This window comes from Phoenix dactylifera, chromosome 14 (assembly GCF_051530095.1).
Source record: "Phoenix dactylifera cultivar Ajwa chromosome 14, Ajwa_hap1_PhDact_Kaust_v1.1, whole genome shotgun sequence".
Classification (NCBI taxonomy): domain Eukaryota; kingdom Viridiplantae; phylum Streptophyta; class Magnoliopsida; order Arecales; family Arecaceae; genus Phoenix; species Phoenix dactylifera.
Window position 1 is genome coordinate 14,138,528 of NC_143203.1, and position 21,061 is coordinate 14,159,588.

A 21,061-nucleotide genomic window follows, 5' to 3' on the forward strand; every position below is an offset into this window, starting at 1 on the left:
GTAGTTTTAGATACCTCTCTCATAAATTAGCTGAGCAAAGTCAATAACTTAAATCTTATTATGGCATGATTAAAGTCTTTAATTATCAATTTCTTGATATCATGTCTATATATGTATTGATTGACTTATGCTTTTAGAAATTGTTTCATGGTTTGCCCAAATTAAAATATATCTTTGCCTATGTCATAACTATGAAATACATAAGTTTATGCTTAAAATTTTGATTTAAAATAACTTGTGAGAAGCTATGAATCCTTGAGCATAATGAAAATGTTGTTTGCTGATATACATCTATATGATACATAAGATTATTTCTTTATTCTGCTTTTTCATGTAAATTACTTGAGAATAACAAAAAGAGAGAGAGAGATAAAGAAAAGAAAATGAACATTATTCAAGAGAAGTAAAATCTAAGTAAAGGCAGATACTCCAATCTTAAGAAAAAGCAAAACAAGCATAATATATTCGGCACATTTGTGAGACTTGTGTGAGCATTCTTTTGGAATGTGTAAAATCCGTAATTAATTACACTTAAACAGGGAGAGTTTGAAGTGAACATTTTAACCTTTCTATATTGCTCATCATAGGGATGGTGCCAATGGGGAAGCTAGTGGTAGTATCCGGCACTATTTGATCCAACTATTTGGTGTAGGGTATATTAAGAACGGCACAAGAGGGAGGCTAGCGGTAGTACCTCATGCCCCTTCTAACTCCACCGGATAGGAAGCAAATAGAGTATAGAGCATAAGAAAGTAAAAACGAAAAACAATATCAAAATGTTCGTTAATTGGTTAAGAAAAGAAATTCAAAAAAAAATGAGAAAATGAAGAATAAAGTAAATGAAAGTATATAAGAAGAATCAAGTCAAGTTTTAATCACTTGGAAACACACCTTAAGGATGAAATCAGTGGAAGATTATATTTAAATAGGGGGAGTTTATTTGAAAAGAATTGATTTTGATCCTTAACATGCTTATTCTTAATATTTTAATGCATGACTTAACACATAATATATTTTGCATATGGCATGATGTTTTGAATTATGGGTTCTCAATATTTTGTAATGCTCCATGCTTGGATAATTTGATTGAATGTTTGAAATACTACATAAAATTATTTTATAGTATTATTGAAAAAAATTTTAGATTTGTCGTTCACAATCATCTTTGAAATCTGAAAGTTGAATAAATTTGTAAAAAGGAGAAGAGAAGGATATCTCTATTTAGGCAAAATGAATTGATTTTGTTTTATCTTTCAACTTGCCTAACTTTGGTACATAATGTTCTAATTCGTACCAAAACTCAACATTAAATACAAATATTCTGAAGATGCTCTTATATGTTTGAAATATATGTTTTCAATCGTAATGATTTAAGATAAGCTACAATGTGGAAGATACATATCTCAAATTATAACTTTGAAAGCCTCCTTGAAAATCTTTATGAAGTTCAGAATCCGATTTTATATAAAAGTTATAACTTAATTTAAAAATGTTTATATCGTTACGTCTTTGTAACCTTAGTTATATGCTTCAATGATCGCATCATTTAGGAGAATAACTCAATATGATTCCTAAATGAAAATTTTAACTTAGAAAAAATAGAATTAATTTTGATGCCTTGGTTGATTGCTCCGATACGCATCTGAAATATATCATTTCTTATCTTTAAAGTGTACTAAAATTGGTCTAAATGATGTATTTTTCAATGATCTTGATTGCGAACAAATGTTTCTAAATATATGATTTTATTTTGATATTAAAAAGATTTATTATGTTTCATGTATACATTGCTGTGAATCTATGAGTAAGAAATTAAATCCTATAAACATTCAGTTGAATGATCTTCTATATCCCTTTCTGCATGATTGTTGCTTCCATCAATAAAAGAAAAACTATTTTTAAAAGAAAGTGAATGCTCCTAAAGCTAGAAATATTTTAACTCACTCAAATGACTCTTAAATTAAGTAAATGTAATTGCTTGAAAGAAATTGAGCTTCAAATGAATTATTTTTTGATTAATATTTCAGTACATTTTCTCAAAGATTAAGAGGAAGCATAACTTATTCTTGAAAGATGAAAAAGAGTAATTACTATAAATTTTGAAAAACTCTAGATCACTTTACATTCTTGATATCATAGAATTTCAGTTTTATTCATGCTTATCATTAACATCTAAAATTGAACAAAAAGAAAAGAATGATTAAAGAAGAATGCATCTTTTGAGGGGAAGCTTTAGATATATCAATTTCTCTAGATTTTGCATCTTATTCAAAAGTCACCATCATATGATGCATACCTTGAATATTTTATGAATTGATTTTGATGAACCTCCTTGTGTTGCCATTACTTGTCTTAATTATATATAGCCTATACTTTGAGTTTAATTCTATAGAGCATTTATTATTTTAAATGAATATGATTTGATACTTGCAAATATGCTCTCAATGGGTTAAGTTGAAAATATGCTGAAATTTGTAGAAAATATATTTTCAAGATTAACAATTTGAATGTTTTATTGAAAATTATCTTTAAATTCTAAACTCTTAAATGGAATAATCAATTAAGGGGGAGAAAAAAAATTTCAGAGGGAGAGATCATATGGAACTTAATTGCATAAATCCATAACTAAAGACGAGAGAAAGAATACTAAATGAGAAGTGATCCTAATACTCTCCAATATGTATTATAAATATCTGAAATTTAAATCTGAAAATCTTTGTTATACACCTTGAGGCTTGCTATTTGGTTAATATATCTTATGCATCAATCATGAACTAAATTGCAATTCAAACATGATGTTATATTTTTCGAGTATATAAGTTTTGATATTATACTCTAAAAAATTGATTAGATTGCTCTCATGTTGCTATATATTTAATATATTGGGCAAAAGATCTTAAATGAACAAGCTTTCATAATTGTTATTAAAGATCTTTCAAAAAAAAAGGGGTTAGATTTCCATTCGTGCCTTCTTTGAATATCAGTCTTGATACTCCTTGAATTAACTTGAAAAATGTTCCACCTACACTTGATTTGAAAACTATCTTTGGAATCACATTCGATGTGCTCTCACTATAATTTGTTCTGAAATCATCTTAATTGGCTCTGATCTATGCTCATTAATCTTATTCTGACATTATTGCCTTGAGTTATATGATTCATATTTGTGCAATAATTCGACATGCATTGACTGAAAATCAGAGTACAATAAGAAAAAGAAATATTTGAGTATCATTTACTGCTTTGTGCTTAATGTTTCATTATCTTGCAACCTTTTTGATGTTGTCAAAAAGGGGGAGAAATATCTGAGTATATGCTCATAATGCTTTATGTGTTGATTATGTCAAGTTGATTAAATCTAAAGCATTATCGTAAAGTATATTTAAAGATATATATTTTCTACTTCAAGCAACTTAGCTATGCATTAGTTCTAGAACACAATATATTTTATATTGCACATACTCCAAGTTTTGTCATCATCAAAAAGGGGGAGATTGATGACCCAAAGATTGAGTTAAAGATTGATTTTGATGATCACAAAATCTTGAAGTATAATTACTAATGTTTGTGTTGCAAGAAGAAAGATAATTTGTTTTGCAAGGAACATAGCAAGTTGGAAAAAATACAAGAAGGCCTAAAAAACTCTCAAAAAGTTGAAAGAAAGTTATACTTCATTGGCCCAAGTTTTAAGTTCAAAGGGTTCAAGTTGGAGGAGCAAATTCAAAGAAAGATTCAAAAGAATAGTCCTCGAGTCGACTCCTGGAAGTTCAGAGTCGACTCAGGCACTCTGGAGTTTCAAGGAACAGTGCTCGAGTCGACTCCGAGACTCTGCGAGTCAACTCCGACTGAGAACAGACAAAAAGACAGAGAGTTGATTTTCAGCGCTACAGTGCTCGAGTCGACTCCAACTTCAGCGCTACAGTGCTCGAGTCGACTCCCAGCTACAATGCCGACAGACTCTTATTCACGAGTCAACTCCTACTTCAGCCGAGTCGACTCGAGCACGCTGGGAGGCATAACGGCTAGTTTTTTCTCAACTCCAACGGCTCTATTTTTGTCTCTAACGGCTATATCTTTGTTCCCACGCCATCCAAAGCTATAAAATCAAGGGGAGAGCTATGGGAGAAGTTAAGGAAGTGGGAGAAAACACATAAGGAAGAGATTTCAAGAGAAACCTCCCAAAAGCACAAAAGGGCCATTCAAAGCAAAAGAGAGAGAAGAAGAGCATCCGAGTGAATCCCAAAGCTTCCTCTCTAACTGTGTGCTGCCTTAGTGATCCTCTACCTCGTGCGAAATCAGAAGAGGGTCAAGTAAAGAAGAAGCCGAGTTTCTTCATCTACAAAACTTGTTTGAGGGCTTTGATGCGGTTGGATCCACTAGACCGCCTCGGACTTAATCATTTGGTTATTTTTGCTTTTGAGTCCTTGATGTTAATTTTATTTCAGCATAGCCTTGCTCAGATTAGCCGACTTGGTCTTTATTAGAGTCGCTTTGGATTTAGTTGTTTCTTGAATTCAATTAGATCAAGTCAAGTTAAGGGGTCAGGTAGCCACCTATAAATAGATGTGGTGAGCACCTATTTCAGTATGCAAAAATTAATTGAAAGGCTTTTGCCCTAGCTCTCTTTCCTTCTCTCTTCTCTTCTTGCGACACCTTCCCCCTCTCCCTAGGCCGCCGTCCAAGGCCGCCGCCCCCTCCTTCATCCGGCTGCACCACCTCTGTCCCGAGAGGCCAGCCACCTCCTCCCTCTTCTTCCTCTCCTCCTTGATCCCTTCCAGCTTCTACAAACAACTCCATCCCGTTGGATTATCAGCCCGTCCTTCCCTGCGCAGTTATCAGTCGGAGGCTGATATCTTAAGATCCCGATGTCCTCTCTAGACCCACAACCTACCGCTGCAAAGCTAATGCAGAGATCTACAACATATCCAAAATTGAGATCGATCTGACGGACGGATCTTTAGAAATCGTGTCTGCAATCAGGTCGGAACTACCCTTCTAGAAATCAAGAAGAGTCAAGAATCTTGGGACACGGATCAAATTCTATCGGATCGCATCAATTTGGTATCAGAGCAGTTCAATCCTTGGCCTTGGAAGATGGTGAACACCCGCTCTACAACCTCGAAGCAGCAAGAAGCGGCATCTTCAAGGGGCGTCGACCCACATCAAGAAGGCTCGCAATCACCCGCGGCCTCGGCGGACCTAAGACCCGATCTTGATTCCACCGACCGTCTCTTGGAGTTCTTGCGTGGGAATCAAACAACTATGCAGCAGAGCCAACAACAATTGATGGAGAAGATGGATACCACGCAACGCCATATCGAGATGATGTTGCAACTATTGCTAAATCAGCGGCAAGAAACTCCACCGAGGGGAGCTCCGCGTCGGACCCGGGTGGAATCTCCGGCCCCTACCCGTGGACGACCAGGACGGAGGGGACCCCCTCCTCGTGAGCCTCTCCTTCCCAACCCACCGGAGGATATGCGGCTAGACCAAGGAGAAGATCGACCTAGACCTCGACCCGAGCTCATACCGATTGGCGCACGCGCTAGGGCTCGGGGGATGAGCCCGATTGGCATCGACGACGGGTCGGATATGGAGGATGATCCCATCCAGAATTTTCAGATGAGGAACCAGCGTGTGGGGGGGTACCCACGCCGAGGATATGAACGAGATCGGGACCGTAATGGAGATCGAGAGGGAGGAAATCGCGGACTGACTCTTAGGCTGAAATTTTCCAAGTTTAAAGACGGCGATCCTCTCGATTGGGTGTATCGAGCTGAGCGGTTCTTTCACTACCATGGCACAGCAGAGGACCAAAAGTTATTGATCTCATCTTTTCACCTAGAAGAGACCGCCCTGCGATGGTTTCAAACCGCCGACCGAGCCCGACCTTTCAACGGTTGGGAGGATTTTTCTGCAGCAATTTGTCGGTGTTTCGGCCCTACCGAGTACGATGACTTCCAGTCTATGCTATCAAGGGTCACCCAAAAGACTACTGTTAGAGCCTTTCAAGAGGAGTTTGAGAGGATCAGCAACCGAGTGGTGGGGTGGAGCGACTCCGCGCTGAAAAGCATATACCTCGGAGGACTTCGTGTCGACATTCAAGCCGAGGTGAGGACTTTGCGGCCACAATTTCTGGAGGATGCCTTTGCCTTGGCCCTAATGGTGGAAGAGAAGATCAAGACCACTCGATTAGCGGCACGGGGCAGCTGGACCAACCCCCGGGCCGGCCAAACCGCAGGGGGCTCCATCGGCCAGCCGAGAGCGCCGACGGTTGTAGCAGCCAACACAGGGCCGAGGTCCCCTCTTCGCTTGTCAGGTGATGTCAAGAGGGTTGAGCGTCCACCCGGGAGGACCTTGACACCAGCACAAGTGGAGGAACGTCGAGCAAAAGGCCTATGTTTTCGCTGCGACGAGAAATTTACACCGGGACACCGGTGTGCGCGGCCCGTCGGAGCGGTGATGTTGATCGACGGATTGGAGGACGAGGCCGTGGCTGAAGATGGTGATGAGGTTGCTGAGGACGAGCCCCAAGATTTAGAGGCCAAGGAAGAGGACGTGCCACCTCAGATTTCATTGCATGCCTACTCCGGATCGGCGACACCGAAAACGCTACGCGTGGACGGCATGATCAAAAGACGTGTGGTGCGTATCCTCATAGATACGGGCAGCACCCACAATTTTTTGGATGAGAGGCTCGTCAAACAGATCGGTCTCATAGCAGAGCCGACATTGGGCTTCGACGTGGCATTGGGTGACGGAGCCACGTTGAGGGCGGAGGGCATATGCCGAGGCATCACTTTGACGATCCAGGGCAGCCAATTCAAGCTCGATCTCTATCCGTTGGCATTACGAGGAGCTGATTTGGTCCTTGGTACGCAGTGGCTGCAGAGTCTTGGCCCGGTTACATTCGACTTCGCCGAGATGTGGGTGACTTTCAGACGGAGCGGACGGCGAGTTAGATTGGATGGCATTCGGCCTAGCCCAAGGGCTGCACTTCAGCCCCTAGTCGGCTTGCCCGGATCCGGCGCGCACAGCTACTTGATGCAGCTTTTACCTCTGTCGACGGAGACCACGACGGAGGCAGGTATACCTACTAATTTGGCTGCTCTCTTACAGGGGTTCGCAGATTTATTTGAGGAGCCTCATGGTCTTCCACCCGAGAGGGAGCACGATCATCACATAGAGATTGTACCGGGAGCAGAATCGGCGAATGTGAGGCCTTACCGCTACCCGCACGTTCAGAATGAGGAGATCTCAAAGATGGTACGAGAGATGTTGGAGAGCGGCATCATTCAGCCCAGTAGAAGCTCATATTCATCGCCGGTGCTGCTGGTACATAAGAAGGACGGGACGTGGCGATTCTGCGTCGACTACCGGGCACTTAACGCAATCACCGTTAAGGACCGGTATCCGATTCCAGTCATCGAGGAGCTGTTGGATGAGCTTGCTGGTGCGGAATATTTCAGCAAACTTGATCTCCGTGCCGGATACCACTAGATCCGTGTCAGGCCCGAAGATGTGCACAAGACGGCGTTTCGGACACACGATGGCCATTATGAGTTCCGGGTGATGCCGTTCGGCCTCACCAATGCACCAGCGACGTTCCAGGGGCTCATGAATGACATATTCAGACCATTACTACGACGGTATGTCCTTGTATTCTTCGATGACATACTGGTTTACAGTCGTTCATGGCAGGAGCACCTAGAGCACTTGGAGGAAGTGCTGAAAATTCTGCGCAGAAATCAATTGAAGGTAAAGCAATCCAAGTGCCTATGGGCCGGGCCGAAGGTCGAGTACCTAGGCCATATCATCTCTGCTGCAGGTGTGGAGCCGGACCAAGCAAAGATACATTGCATGACCGAGTGGCCGCTACCCAAGAACCAAAAGGAGCTGCGAGAATTTTTGGGCCTAACCGGTTATTACCGCCGGTTTGTGGAGGATATGGAAAGATCGCCGCGCCACTAACCCTGTTGCTACGAAAGGGCGAGTTTAGATGGACCGAGGCAGTGACGGAAGCATTCGAGAAGCTCAAGGAAGCCATGACGACGGCCCCGGTTTTGGCGCTACCCGATTTTGCCAAACCGTTTGTAGTCGAGTGCGATGCTTCCGGTGCCGGCATTGGTGCTGTTTTGATGCAGGAGGGACGGCCAATTGCTTTCATGAGCAAGGCGTTGTCCCCTAGGACCCGCTCGCTGTCCACATATGAGAGGGAGATGATGGCGGTCATCCATGCAGTCACAAAGTGGAGGCCGTACCTTATCGGCCGCCGATTCATCGTTCGGACTGATCAGCAGAGCCTTCCATTTTTTCTTGAGCAGCGCATACATACTCCAGCCCAGCAGAGGTGGGTGTCGAAGCTTCTCGGCTATGATTATGAGATGGTGTACAAAAAGGGTGCAGAAAATCGAGTGGCGGATGCACTATCGCGCCATCCCAAGTCCGGCGAGTTGGCGGCTTTGACTACGCTGGTTTTTTCTTTTATTTCAGACTTGAGGACCGCCACATGCCGAGATCCGGACCTAGTACAGATCCAGAGGGAGTTGGCAGCAGATCCGAGCAGTCATCCCGAGATGGAGGACCGAGATGGGTTGATTCTGGACCATGGGTTGATCCGCGTGCCCACCGATTCAGCCATGCGGCAGGTATTGATCCAGCACTTTCATGATACTCCTTTTGCTGGACACGAGGGATTTTTCAGGACTTACAAGAGGCTGAGCCAGAGCTGTACGTGGGTAGGCATGCAAGCAGCGGTCAGAGCTTATGTACAGCAATGCGATGTGTGCCAAAGGGCGAAGGCGGATTCACTGCGACCTGCGGGTCTACTTCAGCCTTTACCGATTCCTGATCAGGTTTGGGAGGATGTGTCGATGGACTTCATTGAGGGGCTGCCATTAGTTCGAGGGTACTCAGTGATCATGGTCGTTGTGGACCGCCTCAGCAAGTATGCCCACTTTTCGGCGCTCGCACATCCATTTTCTGCTCGACGGGTGGCAGAGGTCTACATACGGGACATTGCTCGATTACATGGTATGCCTCGGACTATTGTTTCTGATCGTGACCGCATTTTTGTTAGCGCATTCTGGCAGGCTTACTTCAAACAGCAAGGGACGAAGCTTGCCATGAGCTTGGCTTACCACCCTCAGGCCGATGGGCAGACGGAGGTGGTAAACTGCTGCATCGAGCAGTACTTGCGCTGTATGATTGGTGATCGGCCCCGAGAGTGGCTTTCTTATTTACCTTGGGCCGAGTATTCGTACAACACCGCTTTCCACTCAGCCATAGGGATGACACCCTTTGAGGCGGTGTATGGACGAGTACCACCGACGCTGCGAGTTTATGATCCACTGTCACATGCGGACCGGACAGAGGCAGATTTTGAGCTCTTAGACCGCGATGCACATAACGACTGCGCAGAACAAGATGAAGCAGCTGCATGATCGGAAGCACAGAGATCCAGTATACGAGGTGGGCGACTGGGTATACGTTAAGGTGCAGCCTTATCGACAATTGACACTGCGGCCCATGGCGAACCAGAAGCTCTCTCATTGCTTCTATGGGCCCTTTCAGATAATGGAGCGCATTGGACCCGTGGCGTATCGCTTGGACTTGCCGACTACATCGAGAGTTCACCCGGTATTCCACGTGTTGCTTCTGAGGGCCCGGCTTGGACCCAAGACATCTGTCGGCCCAATCATACATGAGCCACCGGAGGACGAGGTAGTGGAGCCAGTTCGAGTGCTGGCGAAGCGCAGAATACGAGTAGAAGGACGACTGGAAACCCAGATACTAGTGGAGTGGCTGGGGAGAGCAGCAGACCAGGCCACATGGGAGTTTGAGACTGAGATACTTGATCGTTTCCCTGACTTCCAACCTTGAGGACAAGGTTAAGGGAAGCGTGGTGAAGTGATGCGGTTGGATCCACTAGACCTCCTCGGACTTAATCATTTGGTTATTTTTGCTTTTGAGTCCTTGATGTTAATTTTATTTCAGCATAGCCTTGCTCGGGTTAGCCGACTTGGCCTTTATTAGAGTCGCTTTGGGTTTAGTTGTTTCTTGAATTCAATTAGATCAAGTCAAGTTAAGGGGTCAGGTAGCCACCTATAAATAGATGTGGTGAGCACCTATTTCAGTATGCAAAAATTAATTGAAAGGCTTTTGCCCTAGCTCTCTTTCTTTCTCTCTTCTCTTCTTGCGACGCCTTCCCCCTCTCCCTAGGCCGCTGTCCAAGGCCGCCGCCCCCTCCTTCATCCGGCTGCACCACCTCTGTCCCGAGTGAAATCTCTAAGCGTGAGCTCCTAACTTTTAGGAGCTCATGTTTATCCTTTTTTTTTTTTTTTTCTTTGCATTGCGGCTGAAAAAACCCAAAAGAGGGAGAGGGGTTCACGGCACCAAAAGAAAAAAAAAAACCCTTAAGGTGGCAGCCCCTATCCTTCTTTAATTTGGGTGTGGAGCTCCTAAATTCCAACCTTATCCTATAAGGCAAGAGGAAGGGTGTAGCCCCTCCCTCTTTTTCTTCACGTAATCAGCCTAGGGAGGGGTACGCCCCTCCCTCTTCTCCCTATCACACACACGCCTCACTTAATCCAATTAAGTGGGGCATGGGGGCCATTTACAAGGTGGGTCTAATTCTCTTCCAAAGAGGATTGAGTGAACCCAATCTTTCTTTCCCTTTAAATCCTAATCTAATTAGGATTTCAATTAAACCATGACTCAATTGAACTCTTGAATCCTAATCCAATTAGAAGTCATCTTAATCTATTAGATTAAAATTAATTAGAACTTAAGAACTCCTAATCCAATTAGGACTTATTCAATTTCAGTCATAATCTAATTAGGACTTTAGAAATCCTACTTCAAGTAGGACTTTAATTTAATTTGAAATCCTAATCCAATTAGGACTCTAAGAATCCTACTCCAAGTAGAACTCGTAATTAAGTCCAATTAATTAAATCCAATTAATTAAATTAAATTGCAATCCAATTGCAATTATTCCTTCTTCAACTCACTAACTCTTAGCGGGTTAACCAATTATCAATCAAATTGATTATTTGTGATTCCTAATCACAATTCAACCATCGGATCGGTCAATACCTCTAATGTGTGTGACCCCATAGGTTCTATTCTGTCTGGTAGTGAGATATATTGCGATCTCTATCACAATATCATTGAAAACTCCTTTCAATGGGTTGGAACAATTCCAACTCAACTCACCAGGGACCATCGATCATCAAGATAGTCCCTATGAGTCTCACCATCCACCAGTGACACCTAGCAGCATGTAGTGGCAACCCAGCAGAATGGAATGATGAACCTCTAGGTGCAGTTATCATATGATACGGTCCTTCTATCGTGGATCCCTACAGGACGGAGGTCATGGATAACTCGTCAAACCCCATCGTCTGTCATATGTCAAGATTTATTCGACTTAAGTTCGAGAATGGAAAACTCCTTTTCCACTATACATACTACCCCGGCCGAGGATTTACGAACTCAGTCTAATAAATCACATAGGATCTCTCTTAACCTATCAAGATCGATAGATTCCATCTAGATGCACTCCTACTCCTACAATGAACCTACTGCAGCCAATCTGCACCACAAGAACCCAATTGGCTAGGGCTCATGTTTATGTGCTCGTCAAACTACAGCAACCTCACTGTGAATAGCCGAGGCATCGCAGGTCAAAGGACCAGTCATACAACTACAGCATCAAGTAAGTCACTGACGAGTGGATAGACATCCAAGTGACTACTTGCTATGGTCACGCTCAGTACCCTTGTTCTCTAACAAGCACTTGCACAATTGCTCCAGTGTCGCCACACTGTGGACTCAAGACTCGTCCATCAAAGAAAGCGATCTGTGCACTAATCTCAGCGGATCGATCACCGTCCTCGTGATGATCCATCGATCAGGAGCAATTCAGAAATTAATCACCAATGACACATGCCTCAAATTCTCAACTCTTGAGAATATGCGTCATCATCTTATTGATTTCTTGGACGATTCATGGACACATAAGAACATGAATGAAAAGAATGCCCATTCTAATAAATTCATTATTAGGTCAAGTACAAATTTATGTCCCAGAATAAAATAATGCGTCAGCCAAATTGGCTTCTAGGGCATACTTCTAACAATCTCTCACTTGCACTAAAGCCAATCAGCTATAAACCTAAGCCCCATCTTCTCAAGATGCGCTTCAGTTTTCTGCTGACTTATCTGCTTAGTGAATGGGTCCACCACATTTCCTGTGGAGTCTACTCTCTGATCCTTTACTTATTTCTTTTCAAGGTAGTCGCTTATTAGGTTAAACCACCGCTCTATGTGCTTCGGCTTCTGGTGAGACCTTGGCTCTTTAGCTAGTGCTATGGTGCCTTTGTTATCGCAGTAGAGTGTTATGGCATCTGATGACATTACACCTAACTCAGCAATGAACTTATTAAACCAGAAGGTTTCCACTGCACCCTTAGATACGGCTAAACATTCAGCTTCTAAGGTAGAATCTACAATAATCGGTTGTTTGGAACTCTTCCAATTTACTGAACCATCATTGCATATAATCTGATGTAGACTTTCTATCATCAATATGTGTGCATCCTTCTACCTTCAACTCTGATCTTCTTCCAAAGACCAAGAACATGTCCGTAGTTCTTCTCAAGTACTTAAGACTGTTCTTCACAGCTATCCAGTGCTTCTTGCCTGGATTTGACTGATATATGCTCGTGACACTCACAGCATGTACTATATCAAGTCATGTACATAGCATGGTATACATGAGGCTCCCTATAGCCGAAGTATAAGAGATCTTGCTCATCCACTGAATCTCTTCAGATGTGTTGGGGCACATCTTCTTGAAGAGATTTACCCCATGCCTAAGGAGTAATAATCCCCTTTTAGAGGTTTCCATGCCGAACCTCTTCAACACTCCCTCTATGTAATATTCTGTGACAGGACAAGCATCCTCTTAGATCTATCTCTATAGACCTTAATTCCCAAAATATAGGATGCTTTTCAAAGTCTATCATGGAGAATTCCTTAGACAACCAAACCTTGACTTAGGATATCATCCACGTACAATATGAGGATTGCAATAGCCCTCCCACTAACTTCTTATAAACACATGGTTCCTCCTCGTTCTTGAAGAAATCAAACGATTTGATTATATCGTTGAAACGAGTGTTCCAACTCCGAGATACTTGTTTTTGTCCATAGATGGACCTTTGCAGCTCACAGACCTTGTGATCACCATCACAATATCATGATATGCTACAACAACAAGCAATATTCGAATGGACTTCAGCATGGCTACAGGCGAAAAAGTATCCTGATAATCAGTGCCTTTGCACTGACTATAACCTTTCGCCATTAGCCTTGCCTTATAGGTCTCTACCTAGCCATCCGAACTTAATTTTCTCTTGTAGATCCATTTACACCCAATAGGTACTATACCTTCCGGTGAATCTACTAAGGTCCAGACTTGGTTGGAATGCATGGAGTCTATCTCTAACTTCATGGCTTCCAGCCATCTCTCGGAATCGATGTCTAACATCGCCTCGTTGTAGGTATTGGGATCCTTACCTTGATCCCTATCTCCCATGAGGAACACTTCCTCTACATCCTCTGTAAGTATACCTAAGTACCTTTCAGGAGGATGGAAGATCCTACTAAATCTACGAGATTTAGGAGGTACAACATGTACTGGCTCGATATGAATAGGTTCTATAGGCACAATGGCTCGTTGCTCTTTAGAGACTTTCTCTTCGAGCTCAATTTTTCTCCTACTGCCTCTATCAAGGATAAACTATTTTCCATGAAGATAGCATGTCGGCTCACAAATACTTTGTGATTCTCTGGGACGTAAAATTGTATCCAAATAACTCTTTAGGATATTCTATAAAACGAGCACTAATTGTCCTATCCTCTAACTTGTCCGCCTGTTGTCATTTGACTTGGGCCGGACATCCCCAAATCTTGAAATAACCAAGACTAAGCTTCTTACCATGTCATATCTCATATAGTGTGGTAGGAACAGACTTAGAGGAAACACTATTCAATATGTAAATAGCTGAAAATAGGGCATCTCTCTAAAGAAACAAGGGTTGATCAGTGAAGCTCATCATGGACCTGACAATATCCAATAGGATCTGATTCCTCCTCTCCGACGCTCCGTTAAGCTGAGGTGTACCAGGAGGGATCCATTATGAAACTATACTATTCTCCTTGAGATAATCACGGAACTCTCCACTAAGGTATTCACCTCCTCGATCTGATCGAAGAACCTTAATGAGTTTTTCTGTTTGTTTTTCTACTTCATATCTGAACTCTTTGAACCTTTCAAAAATTTCAGATTTGTGTCTCATACACATATCCATACCATGAGTAATCATCGTTAAATGAAGTAAAAATTACAACCCCTAGCCTGCATATCGAATGGGCCACACACATAAGTGTGTACTAGGGTAAGTATCGCAGTGGACCTCTCCCATGTCCTAAAAAGGATAATTTGGTCATCTTTCCTTGAAGGCAGAATTCACAAATCGGATATGACTCGAAAGTCAATGAGCTCAGAAGCCCATATTTCTTTAATTTGTTTATTCTGTCTTCTCCTATATGACCAAGCCTGAGGTGCCACAAATACTTTAGATTTATCTCATCTCTAGATCCTTTTGGATCCTATGGTACTCACTGTTTGCTCAGATACATTCATAGGTACATCCAAATGTAAGTGATAGAGATGGTCAATCATAAAACCATATGCATCCAATTTATTTCTTAAACAAATTGAACAATAGTCTTATAAAAATCTTTCTGTGCTAAACAAGATACAGAAATCAAATTTCTGTTTGCAACAGGTAACAGTCCCTAAGTATCCTTTTAATAATGAGCATATCTGGCATACCTTCTGAAGGTCTGTCACCCTTCTTACTCTTTATGCTTTCCATGTATGTAGGACAGTTCCTCTTCCAATGGCCGTCTTATGATACAATGGAAACACTTTTCCTTGCAATCGGCCTTTTTCTTGGAACTTCCTTACTTGGCCTTTTCTCGGTCTTCTGCCTTTTCACAGGTTTCTTCTTCTTCCAAGTAGACTCTCTCTTGGAAGTAGAAACCAACTCGACAGCGAGAACGATGCCCCTTGAACTCTTCAAGGTCCCTAAGGTAGTTACCAATTTTATTTAACAATTCTATTTTGGTGCATACAATCTTGTTCATATAGTAATTTACTATAAACTGTTCATATGAAGCTAGAAGGGATTGCGGGATCAAATCCGTTTGCAATTCCTTGTGCATGGTCATGCCGAGCTTCTCAAGCTCCTCTAAGTTCTTTATCATGGTCAAACCATGATCATGGACAGACTGCCCATCACACATCTTGGCCTTGAAGAGCCTCTTGGACACTTCAAAACATGCTGCGTGACTCTGTTCACCATACAACTCTTGTAGGTGATATAATATGTCCCTGGCGGTCTTCATGTTCTCATGCTGGCATTGTAATTCATTGGACATGGATGCCATTATGCAGCACCTAACTTTATTGTTATTGTTCGTCCACTTAGCATGCGTCTTATGCTGACCAGTAATCGGACGGATTGGTAACACAGGGATTCCATGGTCTAGCATATACCCTAATTTCTCACAATTCAAAACTATTTTGAAATTTGCTGAGCTAGTTTTTATAATTGGGTTTGGTCAAACGGTTGTTTTATAGGATATGAGTTAAGAGTCTAGAAGCTGACTTTATAATCCTCAGAGAGTAAAAATTCTAGTTAGAATTTTGTACTTGAACTCTATTTGTTTTAGGGCCTTTTTTTTTAAAAAAAAAAAACAAATACACCTCCCACTATTTCCTCGAATCTCTCATACTCCTCTGGTAGAGAAACGGAAACCTTGCGACTCTAGGTTTCAAGTGGGGTGCTACGGTCCCACCAATTTACATGCCACCTCACCTAACAGTTATTGGTGACATATAAATAATGAGTGTACAACTCTTGTACAATGCTTCTCAAGCAAGTTGTAGCGCTATCAGGTCTCTAAGTAATGAAGACCTCACCTAACAGTTATTGGCCCCATTCCTTAGTTAAGTCGGACCCACCGTATAACCGCAGAAGCAAAGCCGTCATTGGGTCCCTCACCTAACAGTTATTGGGCCCAACCCTATCTTTACCCCTACAACATCTCATGCCTAATAGAGAGGTCCAGTCCCCCGATGCAACTTGCCCACTGTATCCAGCCGAGACAAATCAACGCCGGAAAGACCTTAGCAGCTCTACTACGGTGGAAGACCTATTAACTTAATATTTTTCGAGGAGATTTAATTTCGGTCTCTTTCATTTAATTATCTACATCTCATGCAAATAATTATCTACCCGCTTTGCATAAACATAAACATAAACATCCAGGCATAATAACAAAAATTAAACTGGTGATGATCATGGATCCAGGATGGGGTCATAGTACAAGCACATGCACGTCAATTGGTTAGATCGTCTTCAACTCTTGACTCGATCTTGAGCACCCTTGGTCCAATTGCGATCAACTCCTTGATCCATCTCCAATCAACCCTTGATCTCGATCCGCGCAAATCGTGCTTGTGCGGCATGCACCGATCAACCATTGACATGCAAACACATCACAGATTACATCCCAGATAACTTTAAAAATAAATAAAATTAAATAATAGTTACAACCCTTTTTCATGAGACACGCAGGTCTCTAATACATCAATATAAGATGCACGCAGGCATCTGAAAATCTGTTTTACATGCATCACATAACATCACAGAACATCTCAGACATTGCAGAACATTTCAGCACAATTAAAGGGTCCATCCATGATCATCACCATACGCATCTCATGCATTAAATAAAATTTACAGATCTGAATATTTAACAGATTATGTCATCTTATGAGTTGCTGATCATGCAAGATATGATTCTAAATATTTTTAATCTCATTAACAAATCAATAGAATCATTAATCTAATCGCATAGAAAATCAGCATGCAGAAAAATCAGCAAGCTGAAAATTCTGCATGCAGAAAAATTCAGCAAGCATAATCTTTAAATTTTCAGATCTATTATGCCTTAATCATTTAATCCTAATCTTAATCTACGCAACCATGGCTCTGATACCACTGTTGGAATCCCTCGCACGCCGCATAAAATTTTAGAAAAATTCTGCGCGCAGCGGAAGACATGCGCGAGATTCCGTTCATCGCATGAACATATTTTAAAACCGTCGTTCGTAGATAGATTAGGATTAAATACTTTTTATATGATTAAAAAGATCAGATCTTCACCTTGTGCGGGTAGATGATCACTGCAATCTGATGATCGTGGTATTTGTTGAAGGTTCGCTTAAAGCCGCACACGCGTCCGGCCTCTACAGGTATCCACACGAGGAGAGGACCGATTGAAGCCTTTGAATCTCCCCGGGGTGCTAGCTCCCTTGCAGAGAAGACTTTGGATGGATGAATCTCTTTCTTCTTGCAGCAAACAACTCCTTGATTGCTCTCCCTTGAACAAGAAGGATTGGAGAAAGAAGAATGAAAAGGGAGCAACAAGTTGCAGCCTTTTTTATTTTGGTGGAAGAAGGAAGGGAGAAAGGAGAGCCAACGCCTCCTTTTTTTTTTTTTTTTGTTGGCGGCTGAAACCCTCAGAAAAGAGGGAGAGGGGTTCACGGCACCAAAAGAAAAAAAAAACCCTTAAGGTGGCAGCCCCTATCCTTCTTTAATTTGCGTGTGGAGCTCCTAAATTCCAACCTTATCCTATAAGGCAAGAGGAAGGGTGTAGCCCCTCCCTCTTTTTCTTCACGTAATCAGCCTAGGGAGGGGTACGCCCCTCCCTCTTCTCCCTATCACACACACGCCTCACTTAATCCAATTAAGTGGGGCATGGGGGCCATTTACAAGGTGGGTCTAATTCTCTTCCAAAGAGGATTGAGTGAACCCAATCTTTCTTTCCCTTTAAATCCTAATCTAATTAGGATTTCAATTAAACCATGACTCAATTGAACTCTTGAATCCTAATCCAATTAGAAGTCATCTTAATCTATTAGATTAAAATTAATTAGAACTTAAGAACTCCTAATCCAATTAGGACTTATTCAATTTCAGTCATAATCTAATTAGGACTTTAGAAATCCTACTTCAAGTAGGACTTTAATTTAATTTGAAATCCTAATCCAATTAGGACTCTAAGAATCCTACTCCAAGTAGAACTCGTAATTAAGTCCAATTAATTAAATCCAATTAATTAAATTAAATTGCAATCCAATTGCAATTATTCCTTCTTCAACTCACTAACTCTTAGCGGGTTAACCAATTATCAATCAAATTGATTATTTGTGATTCCTAATCACAATTCAACCATCGGATCGGTCAATACCTCTAATGTGTGTGACCCCATAGGTTCTATTCTGTCTGGTAGTGAGATATATTGCGATCTCTATCACAATATCATTGAAAACTCCTTTCAATGGGTTGGAACAATTCCAACTCAACTCACCAGGGACCATCGATCATCAAGATAGTCCCTATGAGTCTCACCATCCACCAGTGACACCTAGCAGCATGTAGTGGCAACCCAGCAGAATGGAATGATGAACCTCTAGGTGCAGTTATCATATGATACGGTCCTTCTATCGTGGATCCCTACAGGACGGAGGTCATGGATAACTCGTCAAACCCCATCGTCTGTCATATGTCAAGATTTATTCGACTTAAGTTCGAGAATGGAAAACTCCTTTTCCACTATACATACTACCCCGGCCGAGGATTTACGAACTCAGTCTAATAAATCACATAGGATCTCTCTTAACCTATCAAGATCGATAGATTCCATCTAGATGCACTCCTACTCCTACAATGAACCTACTGCAGCCAATCTGCACCACAAGAACCCAATTGGCTAGGGCTCATGTTTATGTGCTCGTCAAACTACAGCAACCTCACTGTGAATAGCCGAGGCATCGCAGGTCAAAGGACCAGTCATACAACTACAGCATCAAGTAAGTCACTGACGAGTGGATAGACATCCAAGTGACTACTTGCTATGGTCACGCTCAGTACCCTTGTTCTCTAACAAGCACTTGCACAATTGCTCCAGTGTCGCCACACTGTGGACTCAAGACTCGTCCATCAAAGAAAGCGATCTGTGCACTAATCTCAGCGGATCGATCACCGTCCTCGTGATGATCCATCGATCAGGAGCAATTCAGAAATTAATCACCAATGACACATGCCTCAAATTCTCAACTCTTGAGAATATGCGTCATCATCTTATTGATTTCTTGGACGATTCATGGACACATAAGAACATGAATGAAAAGAATGCCCATTCTAATAAATTCATTATTAGGTCAAGTACAAATTTATGTCCCAGAATAAAATAATGCGTCAGCCAAATTGGCTTCTAGGGCATACTTCTAACACCGAGAGGCCAGCCACCTCCTCCCTCTTCTTCCTCTCCTCCTTGATCCCTTCCAGCTTCTACAAACAACTCCATCCTATTGGATTATCAGCCCGTCCTTCCCTGCGCAGTCATCAGTCGGAGGCTGATAGCTTAAGATCCCGATGTCCTCTCTAGACCCACGACCTACCGCTGGAAAGCTAACGCGGAGATCTACAACATATCCAAAATTGAGATCAATCTGACGGACGGATCTTTAGAAATCGTGTCTGCAATCAGGTCAGAACTACTCTTCCAGAAATCAAGAAGAGTCAAGAATCTTGGGACACGGATCAAATTCTATCGGATCGCATCAGGCTTCTTCTCTTTACTCTATTTGTTTATATTGTTATATCTGCTTGTTTAAGAAGCTTGCATTTGTTTTAAACTCTTGTTCTAATATCTTGTAACTTGATTCAATCAAGGGATTGAATCAAGGGGTTAAGGTTTGTTGGTGAGCCAAAGGAAAAACCAACGATGTAAGGTTGTAGTTGGTGAACCGAAAAAAACCAACTGGGTTTGATTGTGAACCTGGGAAAATAATCGGTTGGTTCTAGTCGGTGAGCCTGTGAAAACCGACCGAGTTCGTTGTGATCTCGTGAAAACAATAAGTTAGGTTGTGAGCTTATAAAACAACCGACTGTAATCTGAAGGATTATAGTAAAATTTCTAAGAGATCTTGGAGAGTGGATGTAGGTGCTGGGGTACATACCGAACCACTATACATCTTTGTGTTTGTGAAACCTTATCTCTTGTATTTCATGCCTTACATTCATACTTGATTGTGTAATATCTCTAGCTTTGTTTTCTATAGAGTTATGAGTGATTGTTTAGAATTTGCTTAGCTTCCACTCCATTCTTACCATACACATAGATTAAAATTGATCATACAACTATAAGTTAATTTTAGATCAATTGCATCCTAAAGCCATAGTATAATTGCTCTAGCTTAATTTTCCACTGCTTTACTTGTAATTGCCTAGAGCTTAAGTAAATAACATCTTATCATTCCGTTGCATTCAATTCAAAGTAAAAATTAGGGAACATAATTTTTAGAAAACCCAATTCACCCCCCTCTTGGGTTGTCACCTTGGGCAATATGTCTAGAGCACCCACTATTCAAGTACCATTTTCTGTTTGATGCTTGGGATGCTAGACACACCTGCAAAACAGAAATTTAATTCTTTATCTTTGTTACCCAAGCTTTCTTGGGTCTTTGAATGTTAGCATGATGGTTCCCTTTGGAACCCATATCTTCCTAATTGAAACATTACTTACTAGTTTTTTGCTTTTCAGATTGCATGCAGTGTATTCTTGTTTCAGTTTATCTAACTTAAACAGTGTAGATTTCGGTTTTACATAAGTTGCCTTTACAAAAATATTCTTCAATGATTTTTGTTTCTTCCAATGATTATATCCTAAACCAGCTTTATCATAAACAGTTTTCTGACTTTCTAGAATTAAATTTAATTTCTTAGAGCTTAGGGTGAATTTATCAACTATAGGTTTCAGTTTTTCAACTTCATTTACTAACTTCTGATTTTCTTCATGTAGTTTCTTCTTATTATCCAAAAGCAGAGTATTTTCTTTTTCTAATGATTGGTTC